The 17183-nt window shown below is 35.1% G+C and overlaps 1 non-coding gene across 1 annotated transcript; it reads right to left on the bottom strand.

Moving 5' to 3' along the window:
- Positions 1–13496: 13496 nt before the first annotated feature.
- On the bottom strand, positions 13497–13608 carry LOC136332727 (U6 spliceosomal RNA). The gene has a single exon (XR_010730884.1). It is a non-coding gene; the product is annotated as a U6 spliceosomal RNA (small nuclear RNA).
- Between the last annotated feature and the right edge of the window lie 3575 nt (positions 13609–17183).

Genomic DNA, 17183 nt, shown 5'->3' on the forward strand with positions numbered 1-17183 from the left:
TTGGTTTCAAACCTTTGATTTGTCACAATTTTGTTTACTGTCATGCTATATCTGTGAAAAATTTGATCCAGAGTTACCTGTATCATTTTCCAGATTGTCATGTTTGTATTCCATTTATATAGAAAGTGTTTGAAACATCTTAAAAACTATACTCGACACACTAGCTTTGCTTTTTTGCTGTTTTCTTCCTCTTGAGAATTTTGAATTATAGAATAGCTCCTCTACTCAAAAATACTTAATGCAGTGTAAAAATTTCTGAGAAGGTCTCAAAACATAAAACTTTAGATTTTAAAAATCAAAAAGTGAATGTTTTACACCTACTATTATCTGCAAATATCATCTTCAGCACCTTCTAATGGCTGGATTCTCTATTGGTAGATGTGTAGAACACCGAACAGTTGTTTTCATTGTGGCTGATAATGCTTTCCTTAGTTCTGGTGACAATGAAAGAAAATCAAGTTCTATATAAGGACATTAAAATCTGCTGATGTAGTAATAATCCAAATTTAGAAAAGAGAAAAAAAACCATGTTTAATGTTTTCAAATTGGGATTAAATGCAATCCCTCTAAGTTAAACTTTAAATCTAAAATAAAAGTGACACTGGCTAAGTTTAGATGTAAATAACCAGGAACTTCAAAACCAGTTTTATGAGTGTGTAATAGGGTGAGCAATTGTTATAAAAAATATTGAGTGAGCTACAAAAGGATAAAACTAATCCAACAACTATTTAGTTATTGAAATATAATGGCCAACTGCAGAGTACAGTATCCCATTGTGTTCTTTATTGATCAGATCACATTACCTTGGTTTATGTTGCCACTGCTGACACCAAGTTACACCAGACTGGTAACTTCCTGGACAGCCAGTCTATAAGAAGTGTTAAAAATCTATTCTTTGGAAATAGCCAGAAATATGGTTCTAGTTAACTCTGGTTTGACCAGCAACTGCTAACATAACTGTCAAAAAAGAAAATGATCCAGTGCCAGAGCATGTAAGAAATCTCTTATTTGAATCTAAACATGTGACAGAAAAAAAAATGTTATTTATAACCTCCATTGCTTTCTAAGACTGGTGAGTTGTACTAACTATAGGGTCTTTTGTTTGTTGAGCATTCACACACAAGATTGCCATCTTCATCCTAATGGTCTCTGGCACTCTTAAAAACAGTTGTGGGAGAGGGGTGTAAAATGTTGAAGACTGAAGCAAGACAGAACTAAATTACTTTGACTAAAAAATGGAGAGGGATTTGGGAACTAGGAGGTATGAATGGAAAATCAGCAGTTGAGAAAAAGAGAGGCAATAGCTAAGAAAATTGAGTAAATTTAGGGGGGAGAAAAAGAAGAAAACTGATGTCAGCAAAGCCAAGGGAAAGCTTATCTAATTGGGAAACTGCAAAGAAACTGCTGTTCTGTGTTCAGCTTATTATCTCTTTTTCATTCCAACAGATACATCTTTAGAAAATTAAACATTGCTCTTTGGTCAGTGAAGGTTATTTTGAGGGTCATTCAATGGGAAGGATAAAGGGACAACTGACACATATTCTTTCCAAATATCAAAAAAAAAAGTATAATTTATATTAATTTACAGTAAGTCTCTCTCTGTTTCACTATATAAATGTTGACCACAACTTATCAGAATCAGTTGTATATCAAATAATAGATGTGTCTAGAACAACTGATTCTGGTAGTCACACGGCAACAAGCAGAATGTTGCTAAACTATAACATTCTCAGAAGAGGTTGACGCAGTAGTAGAGGGGCATGACACATGAGGAAACATTGAAATGAAATGCTTCTAGGTCTGACATTAGGGGAAGGATGTCAGGCTCCAGGCGTGCATTGTCACCTTATCTTGCTGTAGAAGGTGGAACTGGAACAAACAGATGTTAGTGGTAGAAAAGTGAGGCTTGTTTTAATTAATATAAGAAAAAACTTTTTAGCAGCTGGACATAGACAAAAATAGAGGGGTTCAGAAGTTTGCTGAAGCCATTCAAGCACATACAGGGCATTCATTTCTTGATGGTTACATTAGGCAGGTACAGACCTCAGAGCACAGTTATAGCTCTATGACTGTGCCTTTGTCCTTTCCTCAGGCAGCACATTTGATAAGTTCCTTCAAATGGTGGTTCCATTTGGAGAAAATATATATCATTGGGTTTTATAAGTAAACAACAACAACAAAAAGATCCTCACATTTTAAACAGTTATGATTTTGATAACCATAAATTTTCAAAATTTAAATCCTTGCTTAGATGATTTGAATCATAATTCACAATCAAATATGAATAAAAAGTGATTTTAGTAAACATGAGCTAGCATAACTCAGATGAAAATACAAAAAAAATTCATTTAAAAATAGAACTTTAGACTTTCAAAAATCAAGTTTATTCTTAGAAATCTATGTGTTGAGAAAAGCATGAGATAAAGTAAGAGATGAAGAGGGGGAAGAATGAGAAGCAGGCAGAGAGAGAAAGGAGAACAGGGCAGGATCAAGTGGTGTATGTGTGTGTTCAATTTCCCATTCCATTGCCTTTCAGCAGGAGGACTGGAAGCGCAGTGAGAACAAAGATTTATTTTTTAAACATGTACAATTATGGAGAAAAGGCCACGACATGCCAAAATTTTGAAAAAAAGCAGCCCCTGAACTCTGGCTGGAAGGATTATGAAACTCCAAAAATACACGAGACTGTGAGAACTACCACCTACATTTGCAATGTTTTACAAGTTAAAAATGTCACAGTGCATAAAAATAGTTTTGGTTTTTTTTACCCCAGTGGACTGGCAGTTGGTGGTTTAACTTGAGAACCAGATTGCTGTGGTAGTTTGAATAGCGTGAATATTCATTCAGAGCTTGGAAATAAAATGAAAAATGGCTTTCATCAGAATTTCCTTGTTTCTAGGAAACATATAGTCTTCTGTTTCCCTCAACACCATTTTAGGGAGGAAAGAGAAAAGGAAATATCTCGGTTTTCAGTAATGCTTTTAATCAGTCCTCTAAAATCTAAAGTGATTGTGTCAGTTTTTGTCATGATTATATAAAGGTCTTGTGTGTATGTGTGTTCTTACGTGTGTGTTTTAAACTACGCTGGATAGAAAAAGTCAAGTATGTATAAGACAATACCACACAATTTCTTAAGAATAGCCTGATTCCTAAAGAGATGCTGTGAAACCTGAGCGGGTTTACTTTAAAGGGTTTAGTTTTTCTGTGTAGCTCACTGTTGAAAAGCTCCCAGCTTTGATCACTTATCCACAAACAAAAGGGGCTCTTTTCCAATCTCTTTGCGTTCTCTGTTCAGAGCGCTCTCATTTTCTCTTGTGGATCTTCTGCTCCACAGTCCTGGGGCATTAGTAAACACCAAGGGTGTCCCAAACATATGGGTTACCACAAGGTTTCCATGTGAGGTCTGGCTTTGAGTATACCTGATGATTACACATTTCAAATAGAAACCCAGCTGGTGATTCCCTGAGCCTAGAAGATCTCCGTTTGGCTCCTAATGATCTGGGAGTGGATTTTCCTGTTTGAGGATTACCGATTTCTGTAATGACCCAGCTTCTGTTCTTGTGACCCTTTGGTCACCTCCGCATCCTGTGGATCAAACTGTAGAGACAGTTTTTCCATTGGGAGCTGCAGCAGCCCCGCTAAGTCCAGGTGGGCGCACAGGACCAACTGAAAATGACCCATTGGTAGAAACAGAAACATTTTAAAATAAGCTCATATGTTTAATTCACTACTGCAGGTTTTTATTTCCTCCTTGAACTTGAACTTCTTTTTTTAACTTGTGGTTTTCCTTTTAACCCTGATGTTGGTTCACATAATAACAAAATTATTGATAATGGAGAGTTGAAGGACTCATTTTTTATTTTGCATTATATCAGAGGAAAAACTAAGAACCTCTTTGAAGTCTTTAAAACATCTGGGGTAGCATAAATGTTTCCACATAATGTAACTTGGTAACAAGCTATCTTTCTTTTTTCCTCTTTTTTTCCTCACTTTGTCTTTGAAGATACAGTTCTTTCTTCTAGGAACATTCTTCTACCCCTTCTGTCGCTAAATTCCTTGGAAAAGCCTATCAAAACAGATGTTTTAGAGTTGACTGTGTCCCTTTCATGTATTCTCATAAACCCTTGTACTTAAAAAAAAATTTTTCCATTGATTTTTATGAATAGGGAGGAAGGGAGATAGAGAAAGAGAGGGGGTGAGAGAGAGAGAGAGAGAGAGAGAGAAGCATCAACTCTCCAGTTTCACTTAGTTGCTCCATTTAGCTGTGCACTCATTGATTGCTTCTCATATGTGTCCTGACTGGGGATCAAACTCATGACCTCAATGTACCAGGTTGATACTTTATCCACTGAGACAACTGACCAGGGCCTTTGTACTTTTAATATATAGATCCAATTATAATTGCAATTAAGAAATTAAGTGTGTAATCATGAAGCAGGACGTATGTGTTTAATATTTGTCTTCTCTACTAACAACATTCTAAGTATGCTCGGATGGTATCAGTTTTATTTCATGTGTACTAGTGGTGAGCAGAGTGTCCAGGTTATGTTTTGGGCACTCAATAAATATTTATTAAATAAAAAAAGATGGAATATATGAATAGATGAAGGAAGGAAGGAAGGAAGGAAGGAAGGAAGGAAGGAAGGAAGGAAGGAAGGAAGGAAGGAAGGAAGGAAAGAAGGAAGGAAGGAAGGAAGGAAGGAAGGGAGGGAGGGAAAGAGGAAGGGAGGGAGGGAGGGAGGGAAGGAGGAAAGAAAACTTCAGTAATCTTTTTCTCAACTTTGTAGATTATAACAAGGAATTTTTTAAGTGACTTTCTGAGTAAAATTAATAAACCTTCAATACTTAACAAAACTGGGTTGGGCAACCTACATGTAGGATAAAGAGACACGGGGTCCTTGTTCTTCAAGTTCCTACTTTTTCTTACACATCATACTCACTGAGTCCCAGCTTAGTCTTTAACTTTTACTTTGATAAATCTGAATAAGCAGAAAAGAGGAAAAAACTGAAAGGAGAGCACAGTGGCAATTAGGCAAACCTCAGAGTTAGAAGAAAGTGGAAGTGAGCAAAGTTGACTTTCTCACTTTAGGTTAAACAACCAGTCTATGCTTTAATGAAGTTGGAACTGGTTGAAGTTGCAAGGGAGAAAAAAATTTTTGTCTACTTTTCTCAGTTCTTTGACTGGTCTAGTATCAGATTAACATAGGACAGACTAACAGGAGAAAAGGAAATTTAGTTATATATGGGTATTGAGGGGATGCATCCGTGAGAATATGAAACCCAGAACAAGTTGGACAGTTGAGGCTTAGTTCTCCTGGGCTAGGGAATGGCATAGGGACCCGAGGCTTCCAAGGGGTTGGATAATTCATCTAAGAAAAGAGATTTAATAATTGGATACTTGTTCTGCCATAAGATAGGTAATTCCAATAGATACAAAGATAAAAAGTTATTTCTGGTAATATCTCCTTCTGGGTCTGGCCCTTTATCTAAATTCTTTTAGGTAGTTAATGGTGATGTAAAAATTTTCTTCAGTCTGCTGGGTCTTTTTTGTTTGTTTTGTTTTTGATTTTAGAGAGAAAGGAAGGGAGAGAAAGAGAAGCATCAGTTTGTTTTCCCACTTACTTATTCATTCACTGGTTGATCCCTGTACATACTCTGAATGGGGATCAAACCTGAAACTTGGCTGTGATGAGGTGAATTACCTGGCATTAATTAAATCTAAAAAATTATTTTCTATTATATAGATTTGGAAACATATGTGAAGCCCATGTGGCTGCATTTCAAATCCAGATCTGAGTATAAATACCTTCTTCTTAAGTTAAATCCAAAATAAAATCTCACTATTTTTAAAGAAATTCATTAGTTAAGAATTTTAGTTAACTTTAGACAGTTAAAAGACATTTGAGCATTGAAGGCAGGTTTCCATAATGTTTTTAATTCTAGAACTGTGTTAAAAAACTGTACATATAAACAAAATCTGCATATAATTTCATGGGTTTTATGAACTGCTTTAAGACAATCCATGGATGTTTTGGCTTAATATCCCGTGCATTGAGATACTACGAGTTTCATGACGCAGAAATCAGTGCACAGGTAGCTTGGGGCTCCCAGGTCAGACAAAGAAAGCTCAATGTGGGTGAAGTACAGCTAACCAGGATTTTTCATCAGCAACACTGTTGACATATTAAAGCTGTATAATTCTTTGTTATTGCATCTGTCCTGTGCATTGTATGTTACTAAGATCCATGTTCCTTCCACCCACTAGATGCCAGTAAATGCTGCCTCTCTTTTGTGAAACTACAGTTGTCTCCAGAAATTTCTGATGTCCCCTGGGAGCAAGTGAGATATGAAGATGTGCTGGAAATATGTGCATTTCAGAGGAAGCAAAGTAAGGGGTGGGACGAGAGTCTCTGCGTTTATACAGCCAAATGGCAGCAACTGAACAATTAACTTTTGGAAGTAAGATCAGATGTATGAGGTGGAAACTGGTCTCTTTTGTGGAATGAGACTTACAGTAGGTCAATTGTTTATATTCTCCATTCTTATAACTCCTTATTTCAGAGACCAAGTCAACTGGATTTATCTCCCCCAAATGTATGTTCATCTTCTCCCATAGTGCTAGAATTCTAAAAATTCAAAATTGATTAGAGTTAATAAAAAATTACCAGGTAACCAGTTTTTGTGGCCTTTGCTTACCAACATCTAACTGCCAAGTCTGAGGAAAACAGTGTGTTTAAATTAATTTACACCTTAGGGATAAGAGCTTTACTTGGGGCTTTGAGATTTCCAGTTAAATGAAATTTCACTTAAACGTATGAGAGTTGGTTCTTGTAAGGAAAGAAGAACACCATTTATAATCCCACCAAATAGAAAACTTGGGCTGTGGCTACTACAGTTACTGGAGTGGAGGTACTTGTGTCTTCCCTGAAATTTGAAACACTGTTCTGTCCAACTATTCCTGTTTTCTTTCAGATTAAGCTAAGGAATACTTTAATTGGCTGGGGGAAAAAAATGTCAAGTATAGTTAATTACATGCCTCTTCACCATCCATCTATAACCATGTAGCACTATAATGATTTTAGATGTTGTTAAACATGTATGGAATGATTTTGTTTCCTCTGGGTCCAATAGTAATGTGTGAAAAGTACATGTGACCTTTCACTAAGCCAGGTGGTGGTAGGGTGAAGAATAACAGACAGTCCAGAGAGGTAAAAAAGAAAACTAGATTTTGGGACAAAATGTTAACCTACAAGGTTAAAATTGCTGGGTTGAAAACTGGGCTCTAACAATCTTTTTAGCACTGTGACTTAGGACAACTTTATTCTTTTGAACTTCCATTCATTTGTAGTTAAAATAGGCCTAACATCTAACTTCAAAGAGTGCTGTGAGGATAAGGAGAGATTTGTGTGTAAATTCTGATACCAAGTAGATGCTAAAAAAAATAGTAATTATATTTATTTCTTATTGAGTTTCTTCTTTTATCAATAATATTTATGTTTTATTCTTCATTAGATAACGCCATAACCATCTAATCTTTCTGCCCTGATTACACAAATGAGGCAATTTTTATTTGTGTAATCTTGACTCTTTTAAAGTTAGGATGGATGGGATTATAACTCTTTAAAATATAAAGTAACTTTTAAATTATTGGGGGTCACCTTGACTAACAAAACTATACAGTTTCAGGTATACAATTCTGTAAAACATGTCTTGTATACTGTATTGTGTGTTTACTCTCAAATCAAGTTCTCTGTCCATCACCACTTAAGCTCTTATACCTTCTTCTACCTTGCCTGTCCACGCAACACAGTCACTACATTAAAAAGTAATAACATTACTATTTTTTTTTACTAATCTCTGTAGGAAACATTACAGAGTGTTTATTAAGGGAAAAAATAATTTTTTAAAATTCTTCCTTAAATCAGTATCTATAATCTCCTACAATGTTGGGGTGGTTAACTCGGAGACAAGCTTTGTGGTAGACTGGGACCAGTCCACAGACTGGCAGCTGAAAAACACTACTTTAGGTTTACAGAAATTACTGATGATTGTTTAAGTAGCTAATATCAGAGAATTAGCCAAAATATAGTCCAATCAATCGTTTAACTGACATTTATTGAAATACCATGGAAAGAGCCTGAGCTGTGGGAGTAGCTGAGTTTGAATCCTGACACTATTATATTTTATTTATTCAAACTTGAACCTTTTAGTTTACCCTATAAATTACATTTGTTTTGTGTCTGTGATATGGAGCATATTTGGAATGTTTAAAATAATGCACATGTAATTTGTAGTACAAAACTTGGAAAAATATAGTCTCAATATCTAGTAGTTGTCATTATAAAACTAATAATGATAATTGGATTATAATACTAAGACAAAGATTAATAAAATACAGCAGTTTTCCTCAAGCAATTCAAGATATTATCCCAGAAAAGCCATAATTGAAGTATAACTGGATATATGACAGGATACATCTGTGTATCTAAGTACCGAATGTTACAAACTCATGGGGGATATAAAATCATAAGCTGAAGAATTTAGCGCAGAAGAATGGTAATTTCATGGGTAGAGAGCAGGAAAGGATATTATTGGTATTTTTAAAGGTGGGAGGGCAAGGAATAATAAGTGCAGGGAACAGCAAATTATTTATTTACCGTGGCTTAGCAAACTCTAGAATGTTACCTCTCAGAATGTAGTGTGTGTAAAGTTTACCTAGAAGAGTTCTTAAGCATCCAGTTTTGTGGGCATCTCTTCAGAGAATTATGATTCAGTGCTTTTGTGGAGTAGTCCCAGATCTACGTTTTTGTAAAAATAAGCAGTCAAGAGGTTTTGTATAGAGGGTCTTCTCATGACCCCTTTAAATGAATGAACCTTATAAGATGTGAAGTACAAATTGGAGACATTTGAGTCAAGAGTTAAATTAGGATATTATTAGCAGTGTCCCAGTGAGAGAGAATCAGACTGTGTTGGAGGAAAGGATTTACAAGATATTAAGAACATGAAATATAATAAAAATTAGTGAAATGTTGAATAAAGAAAGGGAGGGAAAATTCAGCTTTGAGAAAAAGTTTTCATTCTGTGAAACTGCCAGTCTCAAACAAATGAGAGCTTGATCCTTGTTATCCATCCATTTATAATCTTCAAAATTCATGTTTACCTCATTGATTACAGAGTAAAAAACACACTGAAATCTCAGTAATCATATTATTAACTTTCCTTACTGAGAAACCATAATCTTCCTTTAAAATAATTTTGTTTTCTTCTAATGCCTAAAGCATATTGAGGACAACTTTGAGAAGTGAAAGTCTCCAAGGTTAATCTTTTCCTTCTATTTATTTGTTTATTTTTAATGTAAGACTCCTCCTCACTTATGTTTCTTCTTCTTCCATTCTGTCCTTTTAAAGGAAGACTTATATTTACTACACTGAAGCTTTCACACAAAAATGCTTTCACTAGCATTTTATTTCTGTGGGTCATTCTCCTTTGAAATGCAAATATAACTGCAAATGTGATATATTAAAGATTCATTACCAATTCAAACCTAGGTTGAATAAATTTATAAAAATCCTTTTCTGTAGGCTATCTAGATAAAATGCTTCCTACACATGATGTGATAAGGACTCACTGAACAAAAATTGTAAGAGGGTCTAGAGTTCTTTGTCAAGAAAGGGGTAAAAAATTTGCTAATCCTCTGTAAGGTGCTAGTGTCAGCACCAGCAGAGGTCATGACACAGTCATTAAAGATATTAAAAATATACCAACTTCCCTATTTAGGAAAAAAATAAAACAATTGCATGCCATTTTATTAAAAAAAGCAAAAATGGTATTGTTACCATTTCAGTACTGTTAAGAGGAGCAAGGATGATGTGGGTGAGAATGTAGATTGCCACACATATTTTGGAAAATAATTCTTTAACATTTGTTAAAATTTAGATGTGGACATATCTACGCATCATTATTTCTACTTTTAGACATTGTTAATAAAAATCACCAGTATGGAAGATTATATGTATTAAACTATTTCCATTTTTATTTCTCATGGCTCCCAGACTGGAAGTACCTTGAGTGTCTATTGATGGGAGAATGATTAAAAAGTTAGAGCACATATCCATATAGTCAGTTATTAAAAGAATGAGTTGAGCTATATGTATTGACTCAAGGAGGTATCCATGATATTAAGTGAAAAGAGCAAGATGCATGGGTCAGGATATAGAATGTTGTGATCATTGTAATAAGCAAGGCTTGGAAAGACAACTACCAAGCTGTCACAACTTTCGTTACTTAAAAGTGGTGAGATTGAGTGTGTTATGTCTATAAATAGTATTTATGTTTTATTTTATTATTTTATTTTTGTACATTTCAGAAGTGAGAAGCAGGGGGAGGCAGACAGACAGACTCCTGCATGCACCCAACCAGAATCCACCTGGCATGCCCACCAAGAGACGATGCTCTGCCCATCTGGGGTGTTGCTCTGTTGCCACCGGAGCCATTCTAATGCTTGAAGCAGAGGCCATGGAGCTGTCCTCAGTGGCAGGCCAACTTTGCTCCAGTGGAGCTTTAGCTGCAGGAGGGGAAGAGAGAGACAAAGAGAAAGTAGAGGGGGGAAGGTGGAGAAGCAGATGGGCGCTTCTCCTGTGTGCCCTGTCTGGGAATCGAACCCGGGACTTCCACACGTAAGGCCAACACTCAACTGCTGAGCCAACCAGCCGGGGCTATAATAAGTATTTTTATGCAAATACATTGCTAACTTTAAGCTGAAAATATGTAGCATAATGTAACATAGAGGATGAGTTTTGATAAGGAAGGTGTAACCTACTGATGATAATATTCAATATAGACAGCTTGTTACAGATGATGAACATATTAAAAACTATAACTCAACTTTGTATATCAAAAGTTGGCAATTTTATTTTAGCACAAACAATATTTGATGGATCCAAGAATTAGAAATACATTTTTGATTAATTTTTTGCAATATTTATTTTTCTTTAAAATTAAATCCGTTTTTGCAAAGACAGGATTATTGCCAAGAGATCTGAAATTTTGGACAGAAATTCCATGAAGCTAGAAGTTTATGGGTAATGTATGAGTCATAGGAAAGGAATCTGTTAGTATCTAGACAGAGCTTTTCTTTAAAAACATAACCAGGGCAATAGGTCTTGGGTGGTCAATTATTTTGTTTGTAATGACATAAGTAAATATTAGCAGCACTATTCACTTCAGAATAATTGATGACTAGTTAGAAAGCAGTAATTATAAACTTATATTTCAGAGTTTTAAGAGGTTGATTTTATTCTCCCCTTTTATTCTTCTTTCAACCACTCATTTTCAGGATCTTTAGAGAAAATTTTCTGGGAAATTAAGAAAGTGAATGGCTTCCTAATGAGGAGTTATTTTTATACCCAGGGAAGGGAAAGATACTATGAACTGAGAAATTCTTAATGTCATCTTCTAATTTTATAATTAACATCTAGATTAGAATCTTTTCTCACAAAATCCTGTTCTTGTGAATTTAATCACATTAATTTTATTTTACCATCATGTGTCACGGTTTTTCATTTATTTATATATTTCATTCAGCACATAATTATGGATCACCATTTTAGAGATATATTGGGAATAAAGGACAAATCAGAGAAAGTTTCTCCTTTTGTGGAAATTGCATTGTAGCAAAGTGTTTATCTCACTGGTATTTTTGACATCACGCATTGCATTCAGACTCAAGGGCATGATTTCAGGATTTCTGCTCTCTATTAATTCACTTTATTATCTTTGGCTGATATTTTGAATTTTATGCCATATTGGACATAATATGTAATCTGGAATTTTCACAAATATTTGATGCCTCCCTTAATCATTTTATTAGCTATTTACTTTTTGAAAAAAATTGTTTGATAATGGAGAAAATAAAGCTTAGAAAAGTTAAGTGTCATTGAGTTATTAATTTATTTATTTCCTCATTCAAAAAATAATGAGTAAAAGGCGAAAGATTTATGCGATCTGAAGAGAAACCAGAGTATAACATGATACGAAGTGAAATAAGTAAATCAGAAAAAACCAGGAACTGCATTATTCCATACGTAGGTGGAACATAAAAGTGAAACTAAGAGACATTGATAAGAGTGTGGTGGTTACGGGGGGAGGGAGGAAAGGGAGAGGGAAAGAGGGAGGGAGAGAGGCACAAAGAAAACTAGATAGAAGATGACAGAGGACAATCTGACTTTGGGTGATGGGTATGCAACATAATTGAATGACAAGATAACCTGGATTTGTATCTTTGAATATATGTATCCTGATTTATTGATATCGCCCCATTAAAAAAATAAAATTATTTTAAAAAAAAAGAAATAAGAAAAAAAAATAATGAGTGTAGCCTGACCAGGTGGATAGAGTGATGGACTGGGATGCAGAGGACCCAGGTTCAAAACCCCAAGGTTGCCAGCTTAAGTGTGGGCTCAACTGGTTTGAGCAAGGCTCAGCAGCTTGAGCTCAAGGTTACTGGCTTGAACAAGGGGTCACTTGGTCTGCTGTAGCCCCCTAGTCAAGGCATATATGAAAAGCAACCAATGAACAACTAACAGGCTGCAACGAGGAACTGATGCTTCTCATCTCTCTTTCTTCCTGTCTGTCTGCCCCTATCTGTCCCTCTCTCTGTCTCTGTCACAAAGAAAAAAAATAATGAGTGCATACAAAAATCAGGCACTGTGCTGGACACTAGAATGATAATTCTAAGTAAAAGTTACAGCTCACTAGGGCAGAACAGAGAAGAAAATCAGCAGTAAAATTCTATAATAGAGGTTGGGCCAGTTTCATGGGTATGCACTCTGTGCAGTCACACAGAGCCCTGTGCTAGGAAGACCACATGTTTGGTTTAATGCTGTGCTCTCACTGTCTGGAAATTCTTAATTTTATTTATACATCTGTGCTTTGTATGTGAAATGCACTGGAAAGATAGATTATGCATGTGAATGTAGGATTAATGCACAATGTGTGAATGAAGAATTAATGCACAATGTGCATGTCTGCTGTTATTTCTTGCCTCCTCATTGGCATATAGTCATTATGACTCCACCTGAGTGCAAAATTCCAGTGGGTTCATTATGCATAGGAGTTCAACAAGGCTCACAGAGTGTACAAGATGACTGTGTTACATCATGACTAAGTGAGGCTATCTAGAGTCCTGCAAGATCACATTTTTGTTCAAACCAGTACTTGCTTCAAACACAGAAAGAAAGCAGTGATGTTCTAAGAAACATAAATGGTCAAGGAAACAAAATCATAGTCTTTTTCTAATGTTACTTCCTTGTATTAGCTAACTATTTTTTGAATATATTGAGCAAGAAGTAAAGAGAAAAAAAGGACAACCAGAGTTTCTTTTCTGTCAGTCTTTTCTTACTCATCAATAAAATAAAGGTAGGATATTAGTAGAATCTGTGTATCAAAAATGGTAATAAAAAATTGAGATTTGAGATTTGAGATTTAAAAAACTATTTAAAAATATAGAACACTTCATGAATTTCTGTGTTATCCTTGTGTAAAGACCATGCAAACCTTCTCTGTATCATTCCAATGTTAAAATTATATATGTGCTGTCGAAGCGAGCACAAAACTGATACTTTTGTGTGGCATTTTCATTGTTCTGTTAGGAGCAAAATACATAAGCATATACAAACTGTGAAATACAAAAGATGTAATTTCAGTAATTCTGTGTATGACTTAAATGCTTCCATATTTTCCCTCAAAACTAGCATAGTACAACATAAATAATGATAAAATATCATTTAATGCTCATTTATTTTTTTTAAAATTAGGATGCTTTTAAGTAGAAAATAAACATAATGACAAGAGAAAGAGAGGATGAGAGACCATGGAGTAAAGGGAAAAAAAGCTTTATAATTTTTATATCTTTAGTGGCATTTTTTTTCCTTTTTTTGAACAAGGGGTTCCATATTTTTATACTATTTGGGGGTACAAATAATATAACTATGCTTGGATAGAGGAATTACAAGGTTCAAATTTTCCTGATGACACTCAGTCATTCAAGTCTAGATCCAGCTAATTTCAATGTTTTTAATCATTATAATGTATAGTACAAAAGCTTTGCCATACTCTTACAAATATGAAAAGGGTAGATCAGAATAAGGAAGGAGAGAAAAAGTGAGGCCCCGGATTATGAATGACTATGCCTATTTTGTTTCCCTTCACAACCTTGGTACAAGGCTAACATCTGACAAATAGCATTATGAAATATACTGACCTTCACTTTCACTACCTTCTGTGTGACTATTGCACTTGGCCCTGTGCCAGCTGAGGGATTTTTTTGGATATAAAACCACTTATTTTTTCACAAACCATATCTTACAGGCCATTTTCTTATCCTGTTTTCATGTAAATTGGGATCATAGGTTATTATATATAATAATATATATATATTTTTAAATAATTTTATTTTTTTAATGGGGTGACATCAATAAATCAGGATACATATATTCAAAGATAACAAGACCAGGGTATCTTGTCGTTCAATTATGATGCATACCCGTCACCCAAAGTCAGATTGTCCTCTGTCACCTTCTATCTTGTTTTCTTTGTGCCCCTCCCCCTCCCCCTTTCCCTCTCCCATTCCCCCTCCCCCCCGTAACCACCACACTCTTATCAATGTCTCTTAGTTTCACTTTTATGTCCCACCTACGTATGGAATAATGCAGTTCCTGGTTTTTTCTGATTTACTTATTTCGCTTCGTATCATGTTATCTAGATCCCACCATTTTGCTGTAAATGTTCCGATGTCATCATTTCTTATGGCTGAGTAGTATTCCATAGTGTATATGTGCCACATCTTCTTTATCCAGTCATCTATTGACGGGCTTTTTGGTTGTTTCCATGTCCTGGCCACTGTGAACAATGCTGCAATAAACATGGGGCTGCATGTGTCTTTACGTATCAATGTTTCTGAGTTTTGGGGGTATATACCCAGTAGAGGGATTGCTGGGTCATAAGGTAGTTCTATTTTCAGTTTTTTGAGGAACCAACATACTTTCTTCCATAATGGTTGTACTACTTTACATTCCCACCAACAGTGTATGAGGGTTCCTTTTTCTCCACAGCCTCTCCAACATTTGCTATTACCTGTCTTGCTAATAATAGCTAATCGAACAGGTGTGAGGTGGTATCTCATTGCTGTTTTGATTTGCATTTCTCTAATAGCTAAAGAAGATGAGCATCTTTTCATATATCTGTTGGCCATTTGTATTTCTTCCTGGGAGAAGTGTCTGTTCATATCCTCTTCCCATTTTTTTATGGGATTGTTTGTTTGTTTGTTGTTGAGTTTTATGAGTTCTTTGTATATTTTGGATATTAGGCCCTTATCTGAGCTGTTGTTTGAAAATATCATTTCCCATTTGTTTGGCTTTCTGTTTATTTTGTTATCAGTTTCTCTTGCTGAGCAAAAACTTCTTAGTCTGATGTAGTCCCATTCATTAATTTTTGCCTTCACTTCTCTTGCCATTGGAGTCAAATTCATAAAATGCTCTTTAAAACCCAGGTCCATGAGTTGAGTACCTATGTCTTCTTCTATGTACTTAATTGTTTCAGGTCTTATGTTTAGATCTTTGATCCATTTTGAGTTAATTTTAGTATAGGGGGACAAACTGTAGTCCAGTTTCATTCTTTTGCATGTGGCTTTCCAGTTTTCCCAGCACCATTTATTGAAGAGGCTTTCTTTTCTCCATTGTGTGTTGTTGGCCCCTTTATCAAAAATTATTTGACTATATATATGTGGTTTTATTTCTGGACTTTCTATTCTGTTCCATTGGTCTGAGTGTCTATTTTTCTGCCAATACCATGCTGTTTTGATTGTCGTGGCCCTATAATAGAGTTTGAAGTCAGGTATTGTAATGCCCCCAGCTTCATTCTTTTTCTTTAGGATTGCTTTGGCTATTCGGGGTTTTTTATAGTTCCATATAAATCTGATGATTTTTTGCTCTATTTCTTTAAAAAACGTCATTGGAAGTTTGATGGGAATTGCATTGAATTTGTATATTGCTTTGGGTAATATAGCCATCTTGATTATATTTATTCTTCCTAGCCAAGAACAAGGTATATTCTTCCATCTCATTATATCTTTTTCAATTTCCCTTAACAATGGTTTATAGTTTTCATTATATAAGTCCTTTACATTCTTTGTTATGTTTATTCCTAAGTATTTTATTTTTTTTGTTGCAATCCTGAAGGGGATTATTCTTTTGAGTTCCTTCTCAGTTATTTCATTGTTGGCATATAGAAAGGCTATTGACTTCTGAATGTTAATTTTGTATCCTGTGACCTTACTGTATTGGCTTATTGTTTCTAGTAGTCTTTTTGTGGATTCTTTGGGGTTTTCGATGTATAGGATCATATCATCTGCAAAAAGTGATACCTTTACTTCTTCTTTTCCGATATGGATGCCTTTTATTTCTTTGTCTTGTCTGATTGCTGTGGCGAGAACCTCTAGTACCACATTAAATAAGAGTGGAGAGAGTGGACAACCCTGTCTTGTTCCTGATTTAAGGGGGAAAGCCTTCAGTTTAGTGCCATTTAATATGATGTTAGCTGATGGTTTATCATATATGGCCTTTATCATGTTGAGATATTTTCCTTCTATACCCATTTTGTTGAGAGTCTTAAACATAAAATTGTGTTGTATTTTATCGAAAGCCTTTTCTGCATCTATTGATAAGATCATGTGGTTTTTGTTCTTTGTTTTGTTGATATGGTGTATTACATTAATCGTTTTACATATGGTGAACCATCCTTGAGATTCTGGGATGAATCCCACTTGATCATGATGTATTATTTTTTTAATATGTTGTTGTATTCGATTTGCTAGTATTTTGTTTAGTATTTTAGCATCTGTATTCATTAGAGATATTGGTCTGTAGTTTTCTTTTTTTGTGCCATCCTTGCCTGGTTTTGGTATGAGGGTTATGTTGGCCTCATAAAATGTGTTTGGAAGTATTGCTTCTTCTTCAATTTTTTGGAAGACTTTGAGTAGAATAGGAACCAAGTCTTCTTTGAATGTTTGATAAAATTCGCTGGTATAGCCGTCAGGGCCTGGACTTTTATTTTTGGGGAGGTTTTTAATGGTTTTTTCTATTTCTTCTCTACTGATAGGTCTGTTTAGGCTTTCTGCTTCTTCTTGA

Source organism: Saccopteryx bilineata, chromosome 3 (assembly GCF_036850765.1).
Source record: "Saccopteryx bilineata isolate mSacBil1 chromosome 3, mSacBil1_pri_phased_curated, whole genome shotgun sequence".
NCBI lineage: Eukaryota > Metazoa > Chordata > Mammalia > Chiroptera > Emballonuridae > Saccopteryx > Saccopteryx bilineata.